The sequence below is a fragment of the Salmo trutta genome, chromosome 14, assembly GCF_901001165.1.
Source record: "Salmo trutta chromosome 14, fSalTru1.1, whole genome shotgun sequence".
NCBI classification, from domain to species: Eukaryota; Metazoa; Chordata; class Actinopteri; order Salmoniformes; family Salmonidae; genus Salmo; species Salmo trutta.
Window position 1 is genome coordinate 14,358,862 of NC_042970.1, and position 14,743 is coordinate 14,373,604.

General features: G+C 42.7%; 1 protein-coding gene across 1 annotated transcript in view; it reads right to left on the reverse strand.

Moving 5' to 3' along the window:
• The window catches only part of uba7 (ubiquitin-like modifier activating enzyme 7), a 73,861-nt gene that overhangs the window by 9,042 nt on the left and 50,076 nt on the right, over positions 1-14,743 (reverse strand). The window lies entirely within an intron of this gene.

The following is a 14,743-nucleotide window of genomic DNA, read 5'->3' on the forward strand; positions in this document are numbered from 1 at the left end:
GTCTTCTTGGGTATGACGCTACAAGCTGGCACACCTGTATTTGGGGAGTTTCTCCAATTCTTCTCTGCAGACCCTTTCAAGCTCTGTCAGGTTGGATGGGGAGCGTCCAGGTTGCTGCATGTTTTCATCAAGGATCTCTCTGTACTTTGTTCTGTTCATCTTACCCTCGGCCCTGACTATTCTCCGAGTCCCTGCCGCTGAAAAACATCCCCACAGCATGATGCTGCCACCACCATGCTTCACCGTAGGGATGGTGGAAAGTTTCCTCCAGACGTGACGCTTGGCATTCAGGCCAAAGAGTTAAATCTTGGCTTCATCAGACCAGAGAATCTTGTTTCTCATAGTCTGAGTTCTTTAGGTCCCTTTTGGCAAACTCCAAGCGAGCTGTCATGTGCCTTTTACTAAGGAGTGGCTTCCGTCTGGCCACTCTACCATAAAGGCCTGATTGGTGGAGTGCTGCAGAGATGGTTATCCTTCTGGAAGGTTCTCTCATCTCCACAGAGGAACTCTGGAGCTCTGTCAGAGTGACCATCGTGTTCTTGTTCACCTCCCTGACCAAGGCCCTTCTCCCTCGATGGCGGCAGCTCTAGAAAGAGTCTTCGTGGTTCCAAACTTCTTCCATTTAAGAGTGATGGAGGCCACTGTGTTCTTGGGGACCTTCAATGCTGCAGACATTTTTTGGTACCCTTCCCCAGATCTGTGCCTCAACACAATCCTGTCTCAGGGCTCTACCGACAATTCCTTCGACCTCATGGCTTGGTTTTTGCTCTATATAGACAAGTGTTTGCCTTTCCAAATCATGCCCAATCAATTGAATTTACCACAGGTAGACTCCAATCAAGTTGTAGAAACATCTCAAGGATTATCAATGGAAATAGGATGCACCTGAGCTCAATTTTAAGTCTCATAGCAAATGGTCTGAATGTCTGCCCGTTCATAAAAAAACTGTTTCTAAGTCTGTTTGTTGGACTGGATTAGTTTAGTCAGACCAAGGGATACAGGCAGGGTGGAAAATACAGATGTACTTTATCCTGTCCACAAGCCCAGCTTCCACTCCCCAAATCCTTATTTTAGATATCGCATATTCAAGATGAAATACAACAGTGTTGAAACACAACAGAAAACTTAATGTAAGTCAAATTGTCATTATAAATGTTAGGCTACAGGAGTGATTATTGAGTTGTGTACCAAACACAGATCATGTCATCAATACATCCAGAATGCAACACTAACGCCAACGAGCGCTGTGCACTCTCATGTTACGTTTACACCAACAGAAGGAGTGGCTGTCTGACACAAAGCCTGTTTAATAGGAGTAAGGAGAAATGACCAGAACATAGAGCTTCTGTCAGTATTCTACTGAGCTATATGACGCTAAGCTCTTGGTGTGACTCCACCATCATCCTTAACGTCTGCTGGCTAGGTGACCTCTGGTTTTATACCCTGATTACACCAGGCACTACATCTAGAGATCAAACCACCAGAGACCATCCATTTTCAATGGTTGGGAGGATACACAAGGACACATCCAGCGACTTAAGGGTCGGCGACTATGATCTCAGAAGCCAGAGTTCAGAAAGTCCCAAGTTTATGCAAATGAGCAGCGACACGAGTGTATAATAACCAATCGGAGAAGGGAATCTTGGTAGCTAACTTTGACTCTATGCTAGATGACGTGATGTTATACATGCTGTTTGGAAGATACACCTACAAAGCGAGAACTTGAAGATTCTTTTCTACTTTGTAGCTTTTGGTATAACTGGGCCGTAAGTGGACAAGAAGGAATGGTGATCCCAGAGAGGATCATACCGCGATGGCCTCTAACCCAAACCACTGTTTATCTCTATAGGATCAATCCCAGTAGTCCAAACATAGTCCAAGAATGCTTCATCTTCGTGATCCAGTTAAAGCTCAGCTAACATAAACATTCCTGCTCCTCTGGCCACCGGACTGACATTAAACTCCAGTGGCCTCACATGACCCATCTGTTTACCATCAACATCATAATCCTCTCTCCGGCTCCATGTGCACGACCGAGGGAAAGTGTCAGGTCACCTGACCACGGCTCTGCCAGGGTTACTCAGTCCCAGGAGAATGTGTCAAAATATGTCACTTTTTGGGCCTAACCAACGCAGGATCTGTCTGGGGGTTTTGTGACAGATGAAAACTTGGCCTGAGACACCAATAACAAAACTAGAACAGAACCTGTGTCCAATTATCTGTGCTTCAGCAGCCAAGAGGAACAGTCAGAGAGTATCTTACAGTCTACTGTCTACTCCCACTGCCTGCCTGGTGGGGATAGAGTTCTGCAGACACACTCACAGCCTGCTACTCATATGCTCTTATTGGGTGTGTAGCTATAACCAGCAATGATCAAACAATGGGAGACGAAGGCATCATGGAATCTAACCCATCACCACATACTAAGTGAAGATTAAATGAAGATGTCAAATGATGTTGCTGCAGAGAGGATATGTTCCACTGCTGTACATCAGGCAGTGGGTGACAGTGTTTGGTAGTAGCAGTGGTTTTGGGTGGATGGCAATGTTTTCCATAGTTAGGAGAGTTACATTATGCATTTTGGCATTGCCAGCTTTGGAACAGAGAGGTTGTCTTTGCCAAGAAAGAGGGATTGTTTGAACTCTATAAAAACACAGATGTGAGACTTTGTCGTCTTTGTGAAGAACTGCCTTGTTGAGGCTTTCAATAGAGATGGATCAGAGCAATGTTTGTAATTAAGGCCTTTGTGTGTAGATTGTTCAGAATATAAACTAGGCTATTTTTACTCTCCCTCCCTCTCTCACAGGCCTTTCCAGGAACTCCACAAGGAGTCTTCAGCCAATCGGCCGCCCAATCAGACTGTATGTGGCCACGTGTGACGTCATCCCCTCACCGCCTCAGAGGGTATAAACATAAGCAAGAACGGTGGAAGTTAGAACCAAAACCGGCTGCTGCTGGAAACAATTACAAGGCTTATAGACTCCTCTCTTAGACCCCCCCCACCCCATCCAATGTTTCTTTGTGTTTGAATTCCTATAATAGAATACACAATCATCCCCACAGAACTATAAACTAAAAGAAAGGAACCCAAAATGGTGGACAACAGCCTCTGCTTTGATGGCTCCAATAATGTCACACATCTGAGGGAATGTTCAATAAGGAAGCCAACAGAAAGCATGACGGCCTCCACTTACTGGTGATGCATAATGACAGGCTTTGTTGGTTATTAAATTAGAACTTTCTTGAATCCTAATGGGTTAAAACTCTCTTGGCCAATCAGACATCTTAGGAACGTCTAGGCCCACAGGGTCTTATTAAAGCTAGCTGAGACATCAATGGTTATGTAAACCCCAAAACTGTCAGAGTGTTGTGCTCAGATGGGACACTGCTTGGCTGCCACCCAAAGAGCAGCAATCCATATAAGGTCTTATGTCAGCACTATATACCAACGAGGGTGGATCTACAGAATAAACAGAGGACCGATGGTGGACAAGAGTGTGCTGTTCATGTCAAACACTGGCCCTCTGGAGTTTGTCCTGAGGTCTACTCTGAGACAGTCAGTGCAAAGCTGTTTAGAACCCGACCTGGCTGGTGAATAGAGATGTATGAGACAGACAGACAGACAGACAGACAGACAGACAGACAGACAGACAGACAGACAGACAGACAGACAGACAGACAGACAGACAGACAGACAGACAGACAGACAGACAGACCTCTCTGTATCCAGGCGAAGCCAGACATAAAACAGGGGGAAATAGAACAGCCATTCATTAACAGACCGGACACATGGTCTAATTAACAGCAACACACACTTAGTATGACAGATAACAGAGCTCAGTGATAGACGAGATCCAGAAATAGCAACAACCCCTGACAGCAGATATACTGTACATGTTAACTAAACACATAGCTACACAGGAAGTTCAGGGAGCAGGGGTTCGCAGGGAAGCCAGGGGGAGTTCTGCCATTGAGTTCTGCCATTGAACCACAGCACCGGAGAGATAAAGCAACCAGAATGGACCTGACTCTAAGGCCCTGTCGAAGAAAACAATTGCGTGTTGGTCATTTTGAAAATGCCACATCGCTAGCTGTGGTACTGGGGCTGTAATCATGATGTAAGGCAGCAATCTGCCCTTTCACACAATGGCCCATTTTCCCAGGCAGGAACTGGTTCAGGGAGATAATCTTGATAAGTCCTCCTTCCTGCAGGGTGCTGCATCGTAAGAAATGGCAATTTCACACTGTAGACACAGCAACAGAGCCTGGCTAAAATTCAAATTAGAAACCAAACCATGAAAAAAATTGTATTGTATGCTCTGCATGAATGGATTCAACATGTGCTTTAGAGGAGACTGATGGGGTACAATCAGTGTTCTTTTAGATCATACCGTTATGAAAGTAATCCATCCTGTTTTCACCCTCATCTCTTTCTTTCTGTAGTCTTTCTCTTTCCTTTCATAGCCTCAAATTAGAGAGAGACAGCTTTCACATTTTCAAATATCCTCCTCACACCCGGCCAGAATGTGACACAGGTAACTCCAGGAAATACCTATCTCTGGGCAGCTCTCTCTTTCGAATGACAACAGCAGGGAAACCAGCTAAATAAGTGAACAATCAATTTCCTCTTGTCCCCGTTGAGTGCATCATGGCAGTATTACAAACCCTCCACTGACGTCCTCTCTACGTCACACTGAAACCACACAGGGCATGCCTGACTGTGATGCAACCCATGTGTCTAAATATCAATAACTGCCAGCTGGGTCACCACAGTGTCACAGGTTTTTACTACATGCTACCTCTGAAAGTGGTGTAGTAGCTTGCCAATTGTGATGATAATGCAAAGATGCCCTTGTTTGTTTTAGATTGAATTGGTGGTTATGTTGTACATCTAAAGCCTGGGATGATATTGATCATGATTCCAACAGGAGTACTGCAAGGTGGCAGATGGCAGCCTAAAAGCCTCAATGTCCAAAACTTCTCCACCCTCTCTACTCTCTTAAAGCGTCCTCATACATTGGCTAGGTGAAGCGACAATCTGTTCTCACATACTCCTAAAGTATGAGAAAAGAAGAGAAAACATTTGGCAAAATGTGCATGAAAACTAATCGTCTCTCGTTGAATGACAACAAACACTTAATGTTCCCATTCCTACTAGGAGTAGTACTGTTAACCAATCACTGACGAGGCGGAGTACACTTAAACCCTCACGCAAGAAAGATACCAAATTAGGTCAAATGGTTAAATATTATAAAGCAAGCAGACCTAGACTACGATCCAATAAATATGGCCACTTTACACTAATTCTAATTCTGTGAATTAGCGTTCATAGAATTAGAATGAGTGTCAAGTGGCCATAAGAAACACACCCCATAGTTGACAGTGTACGTCAGAGCAGAAACTATACCATGAAGTCCAAGAGAAGACTCAAAGCTGTAATCGCCAGCAAAGGTGCTTCTACAAAGTATTGACTCAGGGGTGTGAATACTTTCGTAAATTAAATATTTCTGTATTTCATTTTCAATACGTTAGCAAAAATGTCTAAAAACATGTTTTCACTTTGTCATTATACGATATTGTGTGTAGGGAAAAAATACGATTTAATACATTTTGAATTCAGGCTGTAACAACAAAATGTGGAATAAGTGAAGGGGTATGAATACTTTCTGAAGGCATTTTACATTACATTTACATTTTAGTCATTTCGCAGACGCTCTTATCCAGAGCGACTTACAGTAGTGAATGCATACATTTCATACATGGCCCCCTGTGGGAATCAAACCCACAACCCTGGCATTGCAAACACCATGCATTGCAAATACCATGCTCTACCAACTGAGCTACAGGGAAGCTACTGTGTATGTTGCTGTCTGTCTGTAACGTTGCATATTGTATTTCCCCTGGCTCTATTGATCCACTCCTATTGCAACAGGAAGTCACATCTATATTGTCATGCAATACTTAATAGAATGATGTAACAACAGTAACACCCCGGTGTTGTTATGGATAACTAGGGCCTCATTCGCCCTCATCTGATGTTCAATATGTGTAAATAGTACATTCTGCAGGCATATTTGGCCCTAGAGACCCACAGTCAGTGTGACATTTGACCAATCAATGCGTGGGACAGTATTGGTTCTAGAGCAAATAGCAAGCTAGGAAGATCAGTAGAATGGACTATAAATTAGATGACTGTTGCAGAACATAAGATCAGTAGAATGGGCTATAAATGAGATGACTATTCCAGAACATAAGATCAGTAGAATAGACTACAAATGAGATGACCGTGCCAGAACATAAGAACTGTCCCAGAGGAACTGCTGAGCCTCAGGACTGCTCAGGGCCTCTCTACCGTAGGCCTCATGTCTCTGGTTTTAGCCCCAAACTCCCATAGACCGCAGTGGGAAACATGTAAGCATTAGCAGTAGCATTAGGAAAAGGCTCAAAAGATACACACAAATTACACACAACCTCAATTAGGAGGAAATGACTAACCAAGTCTAAGAGCAGTGTGTTGGGATAAATACCCAGGAGGCCTTGTGGTGGGGAAAGGAAGCAGTGAATATGTGTTAATCGCCTGTGTCCGGCTGCAGGGAGCCACTTTAGAGGGCTACAGTGAAACAGCCGTGGAACCACAAATCAGGGTGTGGAGCTAGAGGCGTCAGCAGAGCCTAGGGGCCATAGAAGACAGAGAAAGAGAAAAGAGAGGAAAACAGAGTGAAGTAAGTTAGATGGAATTGGCAGACAGGACAATGGGAGACACACATGCATGCATACATGTCAATTCAACCACAGACAAACACAGCCCAGATAGGAAATGAGTTATCCACTAGGGCCTGGTGTGACACAGCAACAGGAAGTGTGTTCCTGCCAAACCCACCCCTGACCTGCGAGGTGGTGCCCGCTTGACCCTCTCGCTTGACCTGTTCTCAGCCTGCCATGGTTCAGTGAGGACTGCGTTGGGGGGGTCACTCCAGATCCAAACCATCCCTCCCACCATACGTCGACCCCATTCAGCCGAGCCACTAGTGTTTCTACATATGGTTCCATGTGTTATTCTGCTTGCTTAGAATATACTGGTGTTCTCCCTGGTGATTTGATATGATTGGAGGTTCTTGTTGCAGGTTTTGTAGCTTACATTACAAAAAACACACATGTTATGAAGCTGTGGGTGTAGAAATCATGCAAAATAAACATTTCTTTGTCCTATCATATTGCATAACAACATGAAATCATATTTTTCCTTGGTCATTGGATCCCTAACAAACAACACCTTGGCCTATACGCACTGCAGGACTTCATCTTGGCCTATACGCATCGCAGGACTTCACCTTGGCCTCACGTTGACTTCCCCTTCCATCTCAATTAGTTCCTACTTTCTACTTTATGAAGCTGTTGTTGACTGATTTGTTAACGGCCACCGAATGCCACTTTGTGACCCATACCTGAGATACTTCCCCTGTCAGTTACAAACAGCTACTCAACATTGTCCACTACAAGACGTATACAGATGGTGGACGAGGACGGTGTGTAGGACGTCAAATCTAGTCACCTTTGCAGGGTCACATATCATCTTGCATTGATGATAGCAAAATTAACTCACACCTATGCAAACACAAGAGTAATCACCACTGTATCACGTGTCACTGTGTCCATTTCAGTTTCAGAGAAGGAAAGTACACAGTGGTATGTGTTATCATAAAACCAATATTAACATCTAACCAAATCTTCTGCTAACTGTCTTAGCGCAAATAATAACTTTTATGAGGTAAGGTTAACAGTGGTTTAGCGAAACTTTGGTAATAGCCACTGTGTAAACCAGACTCTAATTTGAGGCCCAGAGGTCACAGTTGATTTATTTAATCATAGAAGTCACTGTAGGGAATAGGTATTCCTTTTTGACTGTGATTGGGAACCGTTCCCAAAGTCTGTCTCAACAGTCACACTAGAGTCCTCTGAGCCAGTAGGCATCTGGAGAGCAGCCCTCCAGGTTTATCTGACTGGTCCTCAGATCTCCTCTGAGCCAGTGGGCATCTGGACAGCAGCCCTCCAGGTTTATCTGACTGGTCCTCAGCTCTCCTCTGAGTCAGTAGGCATCTGAACAGCAGCCCTCCAGGTTTATCTGACTGGTCCTCAGCTCTCCTCTGAGCCAGTAGGCATCTGGAGAGCAGCCCTCCAGGTTTATCTGACTGGTCCTCAGCTCTCCTCTGAGCCAGTGGGCATCTGGACAGCAGCCCTCCAGGTTTATCTGACTGGTCCTCAGCTCTCCTCTGAGCCAGTGGGCATCTGAACAGCAACCCTCCAGGTTTGATCTGACTGGTCCTCAGCTCTCCTCTGAGCCAGTAGGCATCTGGACAGCAGCCCTCCAGGTTTGTTCTGACTGGTCCTCAGCTCTCCTCTTCTGACTAGCAGCAGCACATGCGGCTCCAACAAGTAGGCTGCCCATTATGGCCTAGATGTCACCCTCTCTGTTTATCTGGGATTACCCGACACACACACTCACACACACATACAGTATACACACGCACGCACGCACAAACACACAGGCGCGCACAACCACCAAAAAACATCTGCTTATCAACCACTCAAGAATTGAAGTTGACCTCTGAGTCAACCAAAGTCAACCATCTAACATCTCCGAAGGGACCTGAAAATAGCTGTGCAGCCCCATCCAACCTGACAGAGCTTGAGAGGATCTGTAGAGAATGGGAAAAACTCCACAAATACAGGTGTGCCAAGCTTGTAGCGTCATACACAAGAAGACTCGAGGCTGTAATCACTGCAAAAGGTGCATCAACAAAGTACTCAGTAAAGGGTCTGAATACTTATGTAAATGTGATATTTCAGATTTTTATTTTTAATACATTTAAAAGAAAATTCTAAAAACCTGTTTTTATGGGGTATTGTGTGTAGATTGATGAGGGGAAAAAAACGATTTAATCAATTTTAGAATAAGGCTGTAAAATAACAACATTTGGAAAAAGTCAAGGGGTCTGAATACTTTCCAAATGACTGTACATATCTACCTATCACTCCAGTATCCCTGCACATTGTAAATATGGTACTAGAACTGACTGACCCTCTCTATATTATGCTTACTTACTTTCTTGTGTTCTTATTATGTTTTATTTATTGTGTTTTTGATTTACCTTATGTTATTTTTAGTGTTACATTGTTATTGATTACTGCATGGTTGGGTTTAGAACTTGCAAGAAAGCCATTTCACTGTACTTGTGCATGTGACATCAAAACTTGAAAAATCAAAACCAAACATTCCACAGTATGAACCTCAGACAGTGCCTTCAGAAAGTATTCACACCTCTTGACTTTTTCCACATTTTGTTGTGTTACAGCCTGATTTTAAAATTGATTAAATTTAGATTTTTTTTGTCACGGGCCTACACACAATACCCCATAATGTAAAAGTTGAATTTTGTTTTTCAATATTTTCACAAATTAATAAAAATGGAAAACCTAAAATGTCTTGAGTCAATAAGTATTCAACCCCTTTTGTTATGGCAAGCCTGGCAATAATATTGTTTAACATGATTTTTGAATGACTACCTCATCTCTGTACCCCACACATACAATTATCTGTAAGGTCCCTCAGTCGAGCAGTGAATTTGTAACACAGATTCAACACGAAGACCAGGGAGGTTTTCCAATGGCTCCCAAAGAAGGGTAGACCGGTAAACATAATAAAAACATTGAATATCCATTTGAGCATGGTGAACTTATTAATTACACTTTGGAAGGTGTATCAATACAAACAGTCACTACAAAGATACAGGCGTCCTTCCTAACTCTGCTGCCGGAGAGGAAGGAAACTTCTCAGGGATTTCACCATGAGGCCAATGGTGACTTTAAAACAGTTACAGAGTTTAATTGTGTAAGATAAAATTGAGGAGGGATCAACAACATTGTACTTACTCCACAATACTAACCTAATTGACCGAGTGAAAAGAAGGAAGCCTGTACAGAAAAAATATATTCCAAAACATGCATCCTGTTTGCAACAAGGCACTAAAGTAATACCGCAAAAAATGTGGCAAAGCAATTAACTTTTTGTCCTGAATACAAAGTGTTATGGTTGGGGGCAAATCCAATACAACACATTACTGAGTACCACTCTCCAAATTTTCAAGCATAATGGTGGCTGCATCATGTTATGGGTATACTTGTATTTGTTAAGAACTGGGGAGCTTTTCAGGATAAAAATGAAACGGAATGGAGCTAAGAACAGGCAAAATCCTAGAGGAAAACCTGGTTCAGTCTGCTTTCCACCAGACACTGGGAGATGAATTCACCATTCATCTGGATAATAACTTAAAACACAAGGCCAAATCTACACTGGAGTTGCTTACCAAGAAGACAGTGAATGTTCCTGAGTGGCCGAGTTACAGTTTTGACTTAAAATCTGCTTGATAATCTATGGCAAGACCTGAAATTGGTTATCTAGCAATGATTAACAATCAATTTGACAAAGCTTTTAAGAATTTAGAAAAAAAAATCAGCAAATGTTGCACAATCCAGGTGTGGAAAGCTCTTAGAGACTTACCCAGAAAGACTCACAGCTGTAATCGCTGCCAAAGGTGATTCTAATATGTATTGACTCAGTGGGTTGAATACTTATCTAATCATGTAACTCAGCAGCTACTGTAAGGAGAACATGCAATTGCTAGACTGTCTGTTTGTGTCATGCTTATGTTTGCAATACTGACAACCAAGTTTGTATGAACATGTCGATAATGTATTTTGTATGTAAATAGCTGCATGTTCCCTACTCCCCTCCTGAAAAAATAACATGAAATCGGGCTTATGCTTACTCACGCATGGAATGCAATAGTTACAACAGTTTTGTGTACAACATTAAGTTTGTAGGCTACACCAGTGACCAGACAAAGGCGATCAAAGCGGGGGGAGCGGCAGCGGAACACTCAGCACAGCTGCTACGTAGGCAGCGGCGGTAAAAATAAATCCTGCACATGCACAGAAATATCCATATTTTTGGCCTGGGCAAATTGGGATATAGAAACTCTGTATCCGTAGCCACTCTGTATTTATAGCTACATTCATTTCATGCTTTGGGTCTGCTGTAAAGTTTGGTGATTCAATGCAACATATGCTACTTCAGTCTCCGCTTTTAATTGATGAGTGAAATATCCATGGGGGAAGGTAATTTACAGTATGTAATTTCATATGAGACTTTCTTAACTCTCAGCATAAACACACCAGGTTTACTCATTAGCAGAAGTAAATACCATCTGAAACCACAGCCTACAGGTTTTTCCAATTGCTTACTACTGCATTAATGTGGAATTTAAGACCAATAAATATACATTGTATTTGTATTTTCCATACAAGTTGTTCCATTTTGATCTAACCTAAGCATGCATGCTTAACTTTAGAGCAACTTATTGGTGTCCTAAGGTGCACAAATGCACACACACATGAGACGCGATACACATTGTGAATTGCCCAAAACCTTAAGAGCAAGGCCTTTGTTAATGTCCTATTCCAGCTATTTTTTTTACTTTTCCTGTTGAAAAACAATATTGCAAACAATTGCAAACGTCAAGGTATAGGCCATCAAAGGAGTTGGTCTGACTGTCTGATATGATGTCATCGGCCTCCCCCCTTGCTTGCGGGAACAATTGAGACGCAACACAGGACAAAAGAGTAAAGGCCCACCCCCTCACTTGTGCCATGTGATGTCATACCTGGACCACCTATTAAGATGTGCCTTTTGTTAAGTAAATCAGGTGATAAATGAGGTGAAAAGGAGCCTGGAGTGCAGCTTTAAGTCTGTCTCCTACCCTCCAGGCCTGTCTAGCCTTGTTCTACAGAGGTCTGAGTGTGTCTGTGAGTAATCAGTCTTATCTGGAGTAGAGATCTGAGTGTCTGTGAGTAATCAGTCTCATCTGGGGTAGAGATCTGAGTGTGTCTGTGTAATCAGTCTCATCTGGGGTAGAGATCTGAGTGTGTCTGTGAGTAATCAGTCTCATCTGGAGTAGAGATCTGAGTGTCTGTGAGTAATCAGTCTCATCTGGGGTAGAGAGATCTGAGTGTGTCTGAGTAATCAGTCTCAGCTGGAGTAGAGATCTGAGTGTCTGTGAGTAATCAGTCTTATCTGGAGTAGAGATCTGAGTGTCTGTGAGTAATCAGTCTCATCTGGAGTAGAGATCTGAGTGTCTGTGAGTAATCAGTCTCATCTGGAGTAGAGATCTGAGTGTCTGTGAGTAATCAGTCTCATCTGGAGTAGAGATCTGAGTGTGTCTGTGAGTAATCAGTCTCATCTGGGGTAGAGATCTGAGTGTCTGTGAGTAATCAGTCTCATCTGGAGTAGAGATCTGAGTGTCTGTGAGTAATCAGTCTCATCTGGAGTAGAGATCTGAGTGTGTCTGTGAGTAATCAGTCTCATCTGGAGTAGAGATCTGAGTGTCTGTGAGTAATCAGTCTCATCTGGAGTAGAGATCTGAGTGTGAGACTGCATGAGGTCTCTCACCAACTGTCATATACAGTAAGTCTTGCCGTGTGTGTGTTTGTGCGTATGTTTTTTGCCCATGCGTATACAATATCTGTTTAATCATAACACTAGACCAGGGATCGTCAACACCCGTGGGCCTATTTTGTTCTTGAGCGGATGGTCGGGGGGCCGGAACATAATTACAAATAATCTGTAGACTGCAAATTGACCGCAAGAAGCCCAAACACACATTACAGTGAGCCCGTCCTCCTGTAGCTACTCCCACCAGCCTCCACTGCTGTAGAATTCCATTCAATCCTATGAAGGACTGCTCCTACTGGGGATTGCCAATATGGCCGACCGGTGGCTTCAAAGCCTTTCAATGGCCAATACATAGAATCAGCAATCCAGGGTTTACATACGCCATTGGTTAAAATCATGGGTAAAACTCTCCTGTCTTGTGGACTCACAGTGTTTCCCAAACTGTGGGCCCCCCCCATTTAAAAAAAAGAACTCTTTCAATAGACTCTTGAAAGTTGCAATAGTAGAATGCACAAGGTGCAATTTTGACATTGGGTAATGCATCACCAGTTATCCTCGTCATTTAATTTATTGCATACCTAAGAGAGCTATTTATAACTTGTCAGAAATGTCCAGATCAACAAGCCCATGTCAGCTTACTGTCACGCATACTCATACTCGTGATCCCTTCTTCCGGCGCTCACCGTGCCAGTCTACTAACCACCGGCCCTGGCAACTATTATTACGCACACCTGCTCCCCATCATGACGCACACCTGGTCATCATTTTCTCTGTGATTACTCCCCCTTTCTTTAGCCCTCAGTCATTAGGTAGTATTGTTTTCTTTCACGTTCTGTACGCTCCTCATGTTTGTTCATCTGTATCGTTTATTTATTTTTTTTAAATCACCTTCTGCACCTACTTCCAGACTCCCGGTGTATTACGTCACACTAACGTTTTTTAGCCTGTAGATTTTGTTGTAATGTTTGAGTCAGTCAAATATCACATGAATACACATTAGACATGGCAAAACGTACAGAATTGCAAGAAAATGAGCTTAACTTCTCTAGGGTAGGGGCAGTATTTTCACGACCGGATGAAAAACGTACCCAAATTAAACGGCCTACTACTCGGGCCCAGGAACTAGAATATGCATATTATTAGTAGATTTGGATAGAAAACACTCTGAAGTTTCTAAAACTGTATGAATGGTGTCTGTGAGTATAACAGAACTCAAATGGCAGGCAAAAACCTAAGAAAAATCTAACCAGGAAGTGGGAAGTCTGGTGCTTGTAGTCCTTTCAAGTCATTGCCTATCGAACACATAGTGACTTAGGGTTCATTTTGCACTTCCTAAGGCTTCCACTAGATGTCAACAGTCTTTAGAAAGTTGTTTGAGGCGTCTACGATGAACAGAGAGCGAACAGAGGAAGTTGGAAGTTGTTGACTCAGGAAAGCAAATGAGTTCATTGGCGCGCATTCACGTGAGACTTAGCTGTGTTCCAAAATGTTTTTCAAGACACTGGAATCGTCCGGTTGGAATATTATTGAAGTTCTAAGTTAAAAAGGCCCTAAAGATTGATGCTATACAACGTTTGACATGTTTGAACGAACGTAAATATAACTTTTTTTGACTTTTCGTCGTGACATTTTGGCCGGGCTTCCTACACTTGGAGTAGTTTATTGAACGTGGAAACAACAAGGAGTTATTTGGACATAAATTATGGACTTTATCGAACAAAACAACATGTATTGTGGACCTGGGATTCCTGGAAGTGCCTTCTGATGAAGATCATCAAAGGTAAGTGAATATTTCTAATGCTATTTATGATTTTAGATGACTCCAAAATGCCGGGTATCTGTATTGCCTGGTGTATTTTTCTGAGCGCAGTACTCAGATTATTGCAAAGTGTGCTTCACCCGTGAAGCTTTTTTGAAATCTGTCACAGCGGTTGCATAAAGGAGATGTTCATCTATAATTCTTTGAATAACAGTTTAATACTTTATCAACTTTATGATGAGTATTTTTGTAAATTGTTGTGCTGATTCACCGGCAGTATTGGAGGCAAAATATTTTCTGAACATCACGCGCCAATGTAAAAGGCTGTTTTTGGATATAAATATCAACTTGATCGAACAAAAAATGCATGTATTGTGTAACATGATGTCCTAGGAGTGTCATCTGATGAAGATCGTCAAAGGTTAGTGCATAATTTTAGCTGAATTTCTGGTATTTGTGACGCCTGTCCTTGCTAG